At 47.4% G+C, this 15248-nt stretch overlaps 1 long non-coding RNA gene across 1 annotated transcript; it reads left to right on the top strand.

Annotated features, from left to right (window-relative positions):
- Window positions 1-1566: 1566 nt before the first annotated feature.
- LOC311595312 lies at window positions 1567-12832 on the top strand. The gene is made up of 3 exons (XR_014778403.1): window positions 1567-1638; window positions 1765-1942; window positions 12067-12832. It is a non-coding gene; the product is annotated as an uncharacterized lncRNA (long non-coding RNA).
- Window positions 12833-15248: the final 2416 nt, after the last annotated feature.

Genomic DNA, 15248 nt, shown 5'->3' with positions numbered 1-15248 from the left:
TTTATTGCTACTATAAAACAAAACAAAAACTGCAGGCTGTGGAGATGGCTGAGTGGGTGAAGTGCTTACCATGCAAACATGAGGACCTGGGTTTGATCCCAGCTCACATAGGGGGAAAAAAAAAAAGCCCTGGCTTGGTGGTAATGTATCTGTTACTCTAGTGCTGAAGAGGCAGAGGCAAGAAGATCCTGGGGGCCCACCAGACAGACAGCCTAGACTAACTGGGGAGGCCCAGGACTCAGTGAGAGACCTTGGTCTCAAAGAGTAAGGTGGATAGCTCCTGAGGAACAAATGAATGGACACTCCCACCCCCCCACCCCCCACCCTCACACACCCCAACCCTACTGCCACACCCATGCCCCACTACCTCCACCATATGTACACAAAGCAACAAAACACATTCCTCCTAATCTTCACTGTTTATTCTGATCTTTTACTTCATTGCCTTTGTTTTGAAAAAAAAAAAGTGTTTTTACATTGATTGATGGATTGATTGATTGTGTATGTGTGCTAAGTATGGGCACACATGTGATATGGAGTGCTTGAAGTCAGGACAACTTGCAAGAGTCAGTTCTCATACTCTTCTCCCTCCCTCCTTCTCTCTCTCTCTCTCTCTCTCTCTCTCTCTCTCTCCAGGATTTCTCTGTGTAGCTCTGGCTGTCCTGGAACTCATTCTGTAGGTCAGGCTAGCCTCAAACTCAGAGATCCACCTGCCTCTGTCTCCCTAGTGATGGGATTAAAGGTGTGCACCGTCATTGCCTGGCTTCAGTTCTCTTTTTCTTTTTTCTTTTTTTTTCTTTTAATTTTTTTATTAATTTATTCAGAATACAACTAAATTATTCTCCCATCACTCGTATCTTTCAGTTCCTCCTACCCTCCCACCCCCACCCTATTATTAGAAACGATCATACAGAGTGAGTTAACCCAGAAACAGAAAGACTCACACGGTATATACTCACTTATAATTGGACACTAGCCCCAAAGGCATGTCCCATGAATGTCTTCACTTACCAGGAGATTGGGACACATGTGAGGACATCCCACTGGGACTCAGTTCTCATTTTCTATGATGAATCCTGGGAATCAAATTCAGGCCATCGGGCTTGTCAGCAAGTGCCTTTACCAGCTGAGCCATCTCCGCATCTTGAATGGTACTTCCCTTTGTGATCTCAAATGACTTTCTGTGGCCCTGCATGGCCACCTGGGTGGGTCACTTCCTTTCTGAGTACTATCTCTAAATGCCCTTGGAGTTCTCATGAGTCTCCAGGGACTGAGACAGGCTGTGCTCCCTGAGTTGCCTTGACTTCACTTCGCCTCTAAGGGAGCTGGACCATTTGTGTCCTGGACTGTCTTCCAACTCTTCAACTGAATCTCTGGAGTGCCCTGTTCCTCCCTCCTCCCTCACCGCCTCTTCAAACTTCAGCTTTCCTAGAAATGCCCCACCCACACCCTCTGATCTCATCAGTGTGGCTTCTGCTATACCCAGGCATGTGGTCCCTCCCTGCTGTTCTTGGAATGTTTGGGAGGGCACATTGTCACCATCACATTTTTTTTTTCCTAAAAGAGACTCCTAGTATTATCCAGAGCCTGGTGCATGGCCAAATATGATCCCAGCACTTGGGACTGAAGCAGAATAAGGTAGGAAAGACCAATTATTATCATCATCATCATCATCATCATCATCATCATCATGATTATTATTATTATTATTATTATTATTATTATTATTATTATTATCGATCTTTACTTGATTTATTGATTTAGTTAGACCACTGCTTGTTCTGCCCATTTCCAAGCATGACTTCACTTGCTACCTGGAACAGAATGGCCCGGAGAAACAGCTGAAACAATGGGGTTGTTGCCCTTGACAACCTGACCACCCAAGCTTATTCCAGAGAGATTCCTGCAACAGGAAGAGAAGCAGGAGGATCAGAAGTTCAAGGTGAGATTTAGCTACGCAGGAAGGTTGAGGTCAACTTGGGTGACACCGGAACCTGTCTTACAAAAACCAAAACCAAACCAAACCAAAACCAAAGAGGCTTCACTTTAACCATTCAGCCATCCCCCGAGAATCCAAAATGGTGCAGGATAGTGTTTGTCCTCCAAAGCACAGCCAAAGCAGGGAGGATGGTTTTATCACTGTGCCTGAGACACACCCTTCAGTGTCACCAAGTGTCCGGGTTCAGCCCTCGCCTCAAGAGTTCTGGCTCCACCTATCAGGGAGAGGTGGGGTGGGGGGGAGAGCCTGGAGAACGGGAACTCTCCTGGTTCTTAAAGTAGATCTAAGACACAGGCCCTCTTGAGCTTCCATGGCATCTCATTACTAATTCTGTCACACTGCCTTGCCCAGCCTCACCATGAACTCTCTCGGTGGCAGGTAGGGGTGTGTATGCCATCACCAGCACCCCTCTCCTCTCTCATCTGTCCCCTACTGTGGCTATCTGTGTCCCTACAGTCTGTCTGTTCTCCAAGGTAGGAACGGGTCTTAGCTATTTTTGAGCCATGAGCAGTATTCAGTTTTCCGATGAAGCTGATAGATACTTTCCTTAAAAACAAAAAACCAAACCAAAACAACAACAAAAACCCCCAGATAAACAAACAACAGAAAACAGAAAAGAAAAAAACCCCACAAAATATTTAGGATTGTGAAGGAAGGCAGGCGAAAGCATTCATTAAAATATTTGAAAACCACATTTGTGATATTGGAATACTATTCATTTTTATCGTCATGGTAAAAACCACCTTGATTTCAAAGCACTGATGATCCTCAATGGTATTTTGAGACATCTTCAATGTTACCTGTGATTGAAGAATGCATATTACATTTTTTATTCTGCAGCCTGAAGCCAGCACTTATCGGGAACAGCGCTGTGCTCTGAAACTGGATTACCCTCGACAGGCTCATAGTCTCAGCTGGTGATGCTGCCCTGGAAGGTTCTAGAAGCTTTAGCTGGAGGTAGCAGGTTCCTGGGGGGTCATGTCCATATTCCCAGGGAAATTGAGGCCCCCTTTTGGAATCATAGTCTCATTAATAAAAGAATTTAGAAAGTCTTTGAAGGAAGGTTATTAGAGAAATAAGGCAATTTGTTGAGAGAAAAACAGCAGAGTAGGAAATAGTTTTGTACTTTGGGCCACTGCTAGGAGAAGGGAGGTGGAGAAGGGAGGTAGCTATGCTTCTTGGGGTCAGCATGCAGCCACATAACAGAAACAGGCATGGAAGAGCTCCAGAGAATGAGTGGGACCGCCTAGGGTGTCAGGAAAGAATACCCAGGCTTTGGTCAGCATCCAAAAGAAAAGGAGAAAAGGAAGAACCACACTGTTCTGGGTAACCTGGAAAAGCAGGCAGGCCCTGTACTGCTAGGTGAAGGAAGTGAAGCAAGCCTCTGCCCAGCTGGGTTTTTTGGGGAGGATAAGTCTTAGTAAGTGAACCAGTTTTCCTGGGATTTGGGGTGGGGGAGGACCCCTGATCACATGGTCGACAGGCACAGCTGTATATACTTCTTAAAGGTAGAGACCATGTCAGAGATAAGAGGTAGAATTTATAGTCTATTCTTTTGGACAGGGGAAAGTAGCTTTACCTTACGGGTCCCAACAAAGCCCAAATACCTTCATCTTTTTTTTTAATATATTCTTTTTTTCTTTAAATTTTTTATTTTTTATTTTTATTTTGCTTTTATTTATTATTATTTATCTAATATTCTGCCCGCATTTGTGCCTGCATGCCAGAAGAGGGCACCAGATCTCATTATAGATGATTGTGAGCCACCATGTGGTTGCTGGGAATTGAACTCAGGACCTTTGGAAGAACAGACAGTGCTCTTAACCTCTGAGCCATCTCTCCAGCCCCCAATACCTCCATCTTTAAAACAAAATTTTAGTTGCAGTTGTTTGTGTGTGTATATACATGTGCCCTGGAACAGGTGCTGAGTTAGAGGACAAGTGTCAGGAGTTTTTTTCCTCTCCTTCTACCATGTGGTACCCAGGGATTGAACTCAGATCCTCAGGCTTGGCATTGGGTGCCTTTACCCACTGAGCCATTTCCGCAGCTCACCTCTGCCTTTTAACCTGTAATATAAATCCTAAGGAGTGGGGGAGCTAATGTTTACCTTTCCAGTGTTATCTAGGAAACAGGAGATGGGTCTGAAAGTGGCCATATTAGCACAAGACACCCCAAGACCAAGTTCTTAGCACAAAGAGGATTTATTTGTGCCAGAAAGACAAAGGGCAGGGATAAGAGACAAAGACAGGAGAAAGGAACAAGTGTGTGTGTGTGTGTGTGTGTGTATTTGCCCAGCGGGACAAAGGACTGTCTCTGGATAGAGAAGGGACAGACTTGGCTTATAGGAAAATGGTGTTTTATAAAGGCAATAGGGAAACCCTGTGTTAAGATAAGGTGTTTAATCTGAACTGCGCATGTTAGCTAGAGTAGCCCAAAAGAGATTTTGGTTGCCGGACTTCAATACTTTGATAGCTAGACCTTGGTAGTCAGCCTCAGGGGAATAGACCTTGGTGGCTAGCTTCAGGAATGTAATCTAATGGTTTTTAACAAGGAAGAGGGAACAGGGGAAAGGCAAGGCCTGCCAGAGCCATATTTGCCATGTTCGGGCCAGCTAGAGTTCCTTCAGGGAGCATGTGCTAATATATGTTTTTTCTTCCCAGAACTCATACTCTATAGAAACTCATTGACTGTATTTCTAGGATGTGAATTCCTTGGGGCTGTGGGAATATGGCTCAGTAGGCATAGTTCTTCCTATGGGTATGTGGCTCAGTGGGCATAGTACTTTCTATGGGGATGTGGCTCAGTGGGCATAGTACTTCCTGTGGGGGCGTGGCTCAGTGAGCATAGTTCTTCCTATGGGGATGTGGCTCAGTGGGCATAGTTCTTCCTATGGGGGCGTGGCTCAGTGGGCATAGTTCTTCCTATGGGGATGTGGCTCAGTGGGCATAGTACTTCCTATGGGGGTGTGGCTCAGTAGGCATAGTACTTCCTATGGGGGCGTGGCTCAGTGGGCATAGTACTTCCTATGGGGGCGTGGCTCAGTGGGCATAGTTCTTCCTATGGGGGTGTGGCTCAGTGGGCATAGTACTTCCTATGGGGGCGTGGCTCAGTGGGCATAGTTCTTCCTATGGGGATGTGGCTCAGTGGCATAGGATTCTAGTGTGGAGCCTTACTACTCATGTAAAAGCTGGTGTAGTAGCAGGTGCCCATCATTTCAGCTGGAGATAGAAGAAGCCTTGATCTGTCTACCTTAGTGATGAGCTCCAGTTTAGTGAGAAACCCTGCCTCAAAGGAATAAGTTGAAGACTATAGTGAAAGACACCTGGCAGTTTATCTCCAACACAGACATAGACATAGACACAGACACACACACACATACATTCAGACTCACACACACATACCTTACCTTTACACACATGCACACACATACACATTCACACTCTCACACACACACACCTACCTCTGCACACATGCACACACACATTCACACTCACACACACACACCCCTACCTCTACACACATGCACACACACACACACACACACGCACCCCTACCTCTACACACATGCATTCTCACATATGCTCACCCCGGCATATAAACATGAACATGAACTCACATGAACTCACACACACACAGACACACACCCTTCTTCACACATGTACTCTCACATATCCTCATCTAGGCATATATATGAACACATATGTATATGATCACACACACAGTCCCTGTATTAGTTATTAATATGTAACAAACAAACTTCCAAACCAGTAACTTTAAAGAACAATCTACAATTGTTGAAGAACAATTTCTCATGGGTCTACGCTGATCTGGGCCAGATCCTGTTGCTCCAATGGGGTCTTGTGGTTCCTGGCAGATTGGCCAGCGTCTGGCTGATCTAGGTCAGCCTTGCCTAGGACAATGTGTCTCTCCACTGTATGATTTTCAAACTGTGTTTGCCTCAAGTTGATTGCTGTCCTACTGGCCAAAGTAAGTCACTGTGCCCGGCCCAAAGCCAGTGTAGGAGGACACTACCCAAGGGCAAGGACACAGGGCGGCATTAAAAACAAAACAAAACAAAACAAAACAAAACAAAAACCCCAACATGATCACTAATGTAATCAACTGTCATCTTTACAATTAAAGGATCAGCTTCAAATCCTTGGTGAAGTAAGACAGACCTAAATCAATAGATAAATGCATAAATAAAGTTTGAGGGTAAGGTAGCCATTTATAAATTCCTGTAGTGGTGGGGCCTCTCGTGTGGCTACATCTAAAACATTTGAAAAATGCTGTCTGTAGAGGCTGGCTGGTTACACTTCCATTATTATTTTTTTTAAAAAGCTGGATCACAAACCCATTGGGTTGTCCTTTTTCGTTTGATACACCATCAGTTCAGCAACCCACACCATTTTTCACAGAGATGTTTTCCTTTCCCCTTGAGGACATCGGCAACAGTCTAAAACACACTTTCCCTGTTACTTGACTGTGAGTGGCTATAAATATCAGACATTCTGTCAGCAGCTCAGGGTCATAGCTCAGCTTCCCCGAGCCAACAAACACTCCCTCCCCACCCCACCCCCACCCAGCATTGCATGTGCCAGTTAGAGGTGGCAGGGTGGCACAGTGGAGCACAGAACACTCAGAGCAGGAGGGTGAGTAATGGCAGACTGGGGCCAGGTGGGGCAAGTCACTCTCCACTATTGAGTGGCATTTGGCACAGACCATGGTCCTGAGTGTGAATCCTGGCTCAGCAAGCACAGTCCTCGTCATTCTCAGCAGGTAGTGCAGAACCCTGACATCCACGGAGTTTCCCTGCCTGGAAAATGGAGCCAGGCATCTCGGCTAGTGTGAGGATTAAATGCACTGTACTGTCATGCTTACAGTTTGTTCCCCCTCTCTCCCTCCCTCTCTCCTACCCTTTAAGAAAATCATTTTTAAATTAAGTGTATATGTGTGGTTTTGTGCATATGTGGGTGTAGGTGGAGTCCAGAAGAGGGCATAAGATCCCCTGACATGAGTGCTGGGAACCAAACTACAGTTTGGTGGAGGAGCAAGATAAGCTCTTAGCCACTGAGCCATCTCTCCAGCCTGCTCCTATCCCACCGTTGGATAGGGCCTCCTGTATCCCAAGCTGGTCTTGACCATTATGGAGATGATGACCTTGAAATCCCAATTTCCTACTTCTACTTCTTGAATTATGAAGTTGCAACCTCTTGGTTACAAGGGTCAAACACTTGGCTTATAAGATTCTGGAAATCAAACTCAAGGTCTCATGCATGCTGGGTAGATGCTCTACCAGTTGAGCCACATCTTTAGCCTAATTGTTTTGTTTTGTTTGTTTGTTTGTTTGTTTTTTGAGACAGGGTCTCTCTGTGTGGCCTTGGCTGTCCTGGATTCGCTTTGTAGACCAGGCTGGCCTTGAACTCACAGCCATCCACCTGCCTCTGCCTCCTGAGTGCTAGGATTAAAGGCGTGCGCCACCATGCCCGGCTGTAATTCTTAAAATTATATACTGAGAAATTTGGGGAGCAATAGATAGGAGATAACGGTATAAGTGATCTGATCAGGAAAACGAAAGAAAGGCATACTTTTTAGGGAGGGGAAGGAGGTTAACACAGGAGGAGGGAGGTGGGCAAATAGAGAGGATATCTGAAAAAGCTGCAAGGAATGCTATCAACTACCTAAAACAAGAAACCAGCCGGGCGTGGTGGCGCACGCCTTTAATCCCAGCACTTGGGAGGCAAAGGAAGGTGGATGGCTGTGAGTTCAAGGCCAGCCTGGTCTACAAAACGAGTCCAGGACAACCAAGGCTACACAGAGAAACCCTGTCTTGGAAAACAAAACAAAACAAAACAAAACAAAACAAAGCAAAACAAACAAAAAACCCTATAACACACATAATGCTGTGTACACACACACACACACACACACACACACACTTTTAATGAACTTTTCTCAGCTTGGCTGACAGTGCTCCCTCCAAGAGCTACCTAACCAAAATCTCAATACCAGCTATGAGCAATCCTCTTTTGAGTTGTTGGACAAGCTGTCCAAGATTCACCCAAAACATACAGCCTCTCAAACAATGTCCAGTGTTATTTCTTACAGACAAACATTTTAATGCATTTACCAGTAATAGGAATACACTTCTCTGTCAGTTTGAAAAGGAGCAAGAGGGCTCAGCATGGACATCTAATGGCCAGTACCTCCAGCTCCAAGGGATTTGACATCCTCTTCTAGCTTCTATAAGACCCTAGACAACAAATGGCACGCACACACACACACACACACACACACACACACACACACACACCCCTTATCTGAATTTACACAGAACATGTGGTTTGAACACCTGACTTTTGGTTTATGTATGTTCGTGGTGGTTATACTTTCAGATAACTTGTATCCTAAAAATGATAGTTCAAATCCACTCAAGGAAACTAAGATCCCCCTGGGCACTTTGGAGCAATGCTGTACTATCCGTTTCTCCCTTGAGACATTTCAGTGTTGACTCTCTTCTGCCTGTTCCCACTGCTACTCCCATTGCCGCTGGTGGCAACAGAAGAGGCATTATTAGAGTGACAGGGATGTTTCCTTCCAGATGTCGAGCAGCAGGCTCAAGGTGCTCTTTTAACTGGGACAGCAGGCCTTCTGGAAATAGTCAAGAATTCTGCACCACGACACTCCCCTGACTCATTGCTCGCATTTGCGGCTGACTCATTCTCTCCTTCATAGGTTCTTTCACAGTAACTTTAATTACATCATGGACTATTGTTTTCTGCCATGATTTATTCTCGTTCTGTGATTCTTGTTTATCATGTCAGCGACACTGTGCTGGCTCACCTCCAAAGGCTTGGGTGACATTTTCAGGACTTTGGAAATAGGATTCGAGATCATCCTGTGTTTCTTCAGTTCGTGTGTGCAGACACCCCTGGGCTCATGATATACACATGCAGCACTCTTACATTTGCTTAGCACCTCAGCTACCCTACAAATTAGATATGGTCATATAAAAAAAATGTAGAAGCAGAGCTTTAGAGAGGACTGGAATTGCCTAGGTCAAGAAGTAGATGGTGGCCAGGAGGCTCACACCTGTAATCCCAGACCTCTGCGAGGCAGAGGCAGGCTGATCCTTGTGAGTTCAAGGTTAGCCTGGCCTACAAAGCAAGTCCAAGACAGCCAAGGCTACACAGAGAAGCCTTGTCAGAAACTGCGCGTCCCCTCCACCTCCTGCCCTCCCCACCTAAAAAAAGAAGTAGATGGCAAAATGGTCTCTGATATATGCATTTCCGTGCTAGGGATAGAATCCAAGGCTTTGCATATCCAGCTCGACCACTGAAGCCCACCTGGCCCCATCATTCCTTGTCACCTTTGTCTTTCGACATCCTCTGGCTTTGACTTCAGCCTTGGCAATATAGCTTTCTCTGGTCGAAGGAGCAACGACAAAGGCATATAATCGAGAGCTTGGACAACAACAACCATGAAAATGCTTGTGCAATCCATGCATTTGCTTTCTCTTGTGCAACCTAGCTATTGTCATGAGAGCACACTTGGGCTGGGTTGATGGAGATGACAGACATGTGGGGCAGCTGAGGCCAACCTGGACTGGTAGATGGCCAATGAGCCTAGCTGTGATCAGGAAAACCACTCTGCTGACCATGCCAGATGCAGGGGCCATGGGTATTTTCTAGGAGCCAGGGCACTGCTCTGGATTTCATCTTAAAATGATCTAATAGGGGCTGGAGAGGTGGCTCAGTGGTTACGAGCACTGTCTGCTCCTCTGGAGGTCCTGAGTTCAATTCCCAGCAACCAAATGGTGGCTCACAACCATATATACTGGGATCTGATGCCCTCCTCTGGCCTGCAGGTGTACATGCAGGCAGGGCACTCATACACAAAATTAAGTATGTTAAAAAATTTTTATCTAGTAATAATTCCCTCTGAGGAACACTGGGAGGGCCAAACACAAGCTCCTGAGACACGCTGAGATGATGATGGAATCTCCAGTGCTCTATGACAGACACAGAGAGGACCTGGGGCCCAGTGAAAAACCAAGAACTATTCACGTTAGCTGGTACCTCCCACATCACCTGAGGGGAAATCCGAGGCCAGCCTGCCCTCTGCTCATCACAATTTAACATGCTGCTTTCCCAGATTCCCACTGCAGCCTCCTGAGCAGGCCGGGCCTTGAAAAATTCATATCGCTTCTATTTAAGAGCCTGGAGGAAAAAAAACCAAACAGGCAAATCCAGGACTTTCCCTCTTTGTGTGTGGTTCAGTGGCATGTCAGGCACTGAACTGGAAAAGAGCATCTGCTTTTGCCCTGGCCATGGGCTCTTCTGATAAGGTTTTCCCAGCATTGCTGGGGAGAGTGGATGGCTCTGTCACTCTGCAGCTTGCCCCCCACCCTCCACACCACAGGTGCATGCTATTTTGAAGGATCATTCAGAAAATACAAATATTTCTCTGGAAGCTTAGCTTGCCACTTGCCCTTCCCATGAGGAACTCTTTTCTCTTCCGTTGAGGCCATTGTCTCCCTGAGAAATGTGGTCAGGTAAGCTCGTTGGTAGTGTGTGTGTGTGTGTGTGTGTGTGTGTGTGTTTAGGATATAACCAACCCAAGGTTGAAATAAGAACAATGAATTCTGTAAACTCCAAGACACTATTTGGAAAACTGAAAACAACCCCCCCCCACCCCACAGAAACCAAACCAAACAGTTTCCTTCATAATTGAAATTAACTTGGGATGTTTTCTACAGAATTCATCTTTCTTCCCCTCTCTTCCTCTTTTGCTCTGGCCATCTCACTTCTCTACCCTTTTTCTGTGGTGAGGTAGGGTGACAGCAGTGAGACCTCAACACTTTCAGTAAGTCACAGCACAATTCTGGCGGCAGCTGCTCATCTCTAAAGTGGAATCTATGTGCAAGAAGTTCCTAGCAGGGTAAAATACTATCCTGTGCAGTTGCATGCATTGGCTGAACTTAGCTGGAAGGTTCTGTGTCTGTTGTGTGGTTGTGCCAGGCAGAAGCTGGGTCTGGAGTCATCTGAAGGCTTCAATGGCTGGATGTCCAAGATGGTCCTCTCTTTGCATCACACGGAAGCTGATGGCGTCACCTGGGTACCTAGACATAGCTTCTCTCATGGCCTGGGTTTCTCATCCTGTGACACTTGGGTTCTGAGATCAACATGCCAAGCTGTGCAGGAGGAAGCCGCACAGAGTCCCATATTTTAGACTGGAAGCACGGAGACCTCACTCTCTCTGAATGATACGATCTTTTTTTCCCCTGATGCTCATTTTATGATTTCACAGCACGACTCCTGTGTCCTCTGCTACCGAGTCAGTTACAAGTTTATGAGTCTGAGCAGAGAGCCAGCTGGGCCCAGGCACAGGGGAGGCTGTGTCCCATGCTAAAGATACAAGTGCATGACGGATGCTCCATCCTAATTAGCTGGGAGGGAGCTCGGGGCTGCATAGGAGCTGGCATCTTATCGGCGCCTGCTGAGCCTTGCTGTGCCCACCCGAGTTTCCCCTCTCTCCACCCTGCTGTTTCCTCTCATAACCTGATCACAGTGGGGCCTGTCAGGCAAGCGAAGGTGAGAAAAAGAAAATGCAGTTCCTGCCTTGTATCTACAAGGGAAGCTAAGCCAGGGGGTGAGAAAGGAAGACTCTCAGGCATGAAAGTGAGAGAAGGGGACCAGGTGGCCATCATGATGAGACCTTGAAGGGATGGAGGCTGGGCCACGGAAGTCTTGAAGGAGGTGGCTCAAAGGAGCTTAGAAACAATGGAAAGAGGGGTGACGCTGAGAAGTGGAGGGCATTACAGGAGAGAGCAACCGCCTGGGAGACTGCAACGGGAATGGAGTGTGATGTATTGGAGTGGGGCAGCAGATGTAGGAGCCTAGATGTAGGTTCCCAGGCCTTGCCAAAGACAGAGCAACTTAGAAAAGCTGAGACTTGACTGGACCGAGGACGCCACGGCTTCTTGGTCTCAGCTCATTTCTAACAGCGATCATCTAACTGTACTTCTGTCTCGGGGGTTTCCCAGCTCCCTCTCTTGTTTCCTTGAGGCTCCTGGCAGACTCAGGGTGTTGCCTTTCTGCACCATTTGTTGTAAGGACTTCAATTAAACCATCTTGTGGATCAGTAAGCAGCCCCGGGGAATGGATGAGTGGACTGGCTTCCAGGCAGACGATGGCCTCTTCTCCTCCCTGGCAGCCTCAGGTCTGTGTTCTTGTTGCCATGTCTGGAGAAATGAGGCAGAAGCAGGTATCAAGTAGACCATGGAACGACGGGAAAGAAGCGCTCTATGAAACTTCACCCCATGGAAGAGGGACTACGGACTTTCTCCTGACTTGCCCCCCACAAGAAGCAAGTTGTGAGGTTCCTCTGAGCTCCCTTTAAGAAAAGCAGCGGCTGGACACCGAGATTCTGCAGCCTGTTACTTTCTGTCTTCTGCAAGCTGAGATTTCCCCTCCTTTGCCCTGCCCTGTGCCTCAGAAAACTGACCTTGTAGAATAACCAAGAGGCTCCCTGCTGGTTGGCTTCAGTGTGGCTTGGCCAATAGAGAGACACTGGCAGGAGACTGGGGGAAAGGAGGCCTGGGAGGCCAGAATATTCTTTGCCCCTCTGTTTGGCTTAGTTCCTGCACACAGCTCTCCCACTCAGGCCGCCTGCCCCCCCCCCCCCCCCCACCGGCCTCGGCTTCTCCAGCTCCACCAACATGCCTGTAGGCTTTGGTGGTTTCAGCTGTCTGCAGTCTCCAGCCTTCCCAGCATCCTCCTTGGCATCTTTAATCGTGCACAGCTCTCTGTGAATAGCTCATTAAAGCATCTTCAGTTGATCTATTAGAACTGAGTCCTGTTTCCTGCTGAGACACTGGTAAACAAGCAACTGAAGGTCCTTTACAACGCTCCAAATGTCCACATTTTGGAGGGCCAGTTGCAAGGAACTGGCCACTTCCGAGGCTTGGTTATCTTGTGACAGAGGGCCTAGGTGCAGGGGTCCTAGCTGCTTGGCAAGTGCAGAGGCCAGTTTCCCAGGTGGTTCTGGATGTCAGGATCATAACTACCACATTAGTTTTGTGACAAGGAATGCATATATACATACACACATAAGAGGGGAGAGAGAGAGAGAGAGAGAGAGAGAGAGAGAGAGAGAGAGAGAGAGAGAAAGAGAGAGAGGGAGAGAGGGAGGGAGAGATGTTTTGTCATGTGAGGATAATGTTTATTCTCTCTGAGGGACACAAGGTGACATTTTAGAAGCAGAGCCCTTAATTTGCAATTCTGAGGTATTTTGTTATTTCTAAACTACCACTTACTGTAGGCCGATTCTAACAGCGTTCTAACCATCTCTTGTCTCCATTCTCCGTGCGTGGTCATACTGTCAGATCTGATCTGTCACTCCTGCTCAAAAGCCTTGCTTAGTGCTCTTTGGCCAACAATTATGTTAGAGTCTGCACCGCTAGCAACTAACACGGTATGTGGGATCGGCTCACTTTATAGTACTCTTAACAAAAGACTTGTCACCAGGCCACTTTTTATGTAGCTCCTAGTTCATAGCTCCTATGTAGCTGGCTCTGGTGGAGATTTCACGGTAGATGGCATCTCAGTGGTAGGCACGTGTATGAGGGGACCACAGGATGAGGTAGAATGATACAACAGCCAGGCTCTCTCTTAACAACCCTCTCACAAATACCACTTCCGGGTTACGTGAGCACTACGTTCTCCCCTGGCAACCAGCTGACCTACCCATAGGACTCCCACTAAGTCTCCTTTCTAAAAAGTCCCACCACTTCAGCACTGTCTCCAACACTTAGATCTCTCTAATGCACTCATGTCCCAGCCACAAGACAGGGAAGGAGAGCAGCCCGTGCCCAGAGCATTTGTTACAAGGGCTCGGAACGCTTTATGGAGGAAAGGAACATTGGGTTAGACAGAGTGCAACCAGCAAAGCACTAGAGAGGGTGACGTGTGACCAAAGGAGGCCGTGCCAGATCACCTGTCTTATGCTGGATGCCTTTATTGATGTTTTACCTTCTATGTTGGGAAGTCGTTCAGAGAGTTGGAGCGTAGTGACAAGATACATCCACGAGTAAGATTTCCCCTGGCCACTGAAAGGTGTCGGGACAGCAGGCATCTTCTGAGGACAGGGGATCTGAGGCCAAAAGGGCCGAGCATTTGTATCACAGTCCAATGCATTTTGGATTCTGGTTTCCAGGTCAGTGCTTCTTTTTAAGTAGAGCCACACCCGAGTTCCAGAAGAGGCTTTGAAGTAGTGTGGCGGAAGATGGCAGGGCACATGCCCTTGTAATAGTTCTGATTCATGAAAAGTCCTGGTGCGTCCCACCTGTGGCGTTCCGGGTCTGTCCCAATAAGAAGTGGGGAAATCTAGAAAGAATACAGGGCTTCTAGGGAGGACTCCTGCAGACGTGGCACGAATGGATAAAGTCCCAAAGCTCACCTGATTCTCCTTTTCTTCCTAAGCATCCACTCCATCAGCAAACCCTTCAGATTCACTCAAAACATCTGACCTCTTTTCTCTAGGGTCGCCAGGAGGAATCGTCTCTATTTCGTCCCAAAGAGTGTTACCCAATCACACACTGCCCAGGAGTTGTGCAGTTTCGGCTTCTTTCCACCTCCGTGCCTCTTACCTTTATAACTGCAGCACAGAGCCAGCACAGAGCCAGGCTCACAACCTGGAGAAGATGCTCCCTAGGGAGACTGTGGGGTGGGCTGTCCTAGGCAGGCGGGGAATTCTGGGTAGAGGGGAGGGGTCTTTCCTTAAGCAGGTGGGAGTAAGCCAGCGTTCTGTTTCTAGTTCGTGTTGTTGCAAGAAATCTGGTGTTTGGGGTGGCAGGAGGAAATGGGTGGACCGGTCGCGAGTGCTAATGGGTCGCGTTCAGCTGTTCGTAGTTGTTCTGCACAGAGGAAGCAGGAGGCCGGAAACCTCTGGGCGAAGCTAGAAAAGCTTTCAAGCTGGGAGCTTGAGAGTCATTCCAGCCACCAGCTTTTTGGGGGGTGGGGGGCCGGGACAGCAGCGGCTCCCACCGGCTTCTCTTCCAGTTCTGCCTTCTGGTTGGCTGTCTCTAACCATCCGCGGTCCGCTCCAGGCTGGTCCCACCCCATCTGCCGCACTGTCACCCGGGATTGGCTGAGCTCTGCAAGACTAGGCTGCCTTGCCTTTCGCCATCAGCTTCTTCATTAAACAAATGAATCACAATCCTAATTAATTTGAGCAACAGAATTTATGT

Source organism: Acomys minous (assembly GCF_964271855.1).
Source record: "Acomys minous genome assembly, chromosome: 3".
In the NCBI taxonomy this organism is placed as follows: Eukaryota; Metazoa; Chordata; class Mammalia; order Rodentia; family Muridae; genus Acomys; species Acomys minous.
The sequence above is the reverse complement of the archived record's forward strand: the minus strand, read 5'-3'. Positions and strand labels throughout refer to the sequence as shown.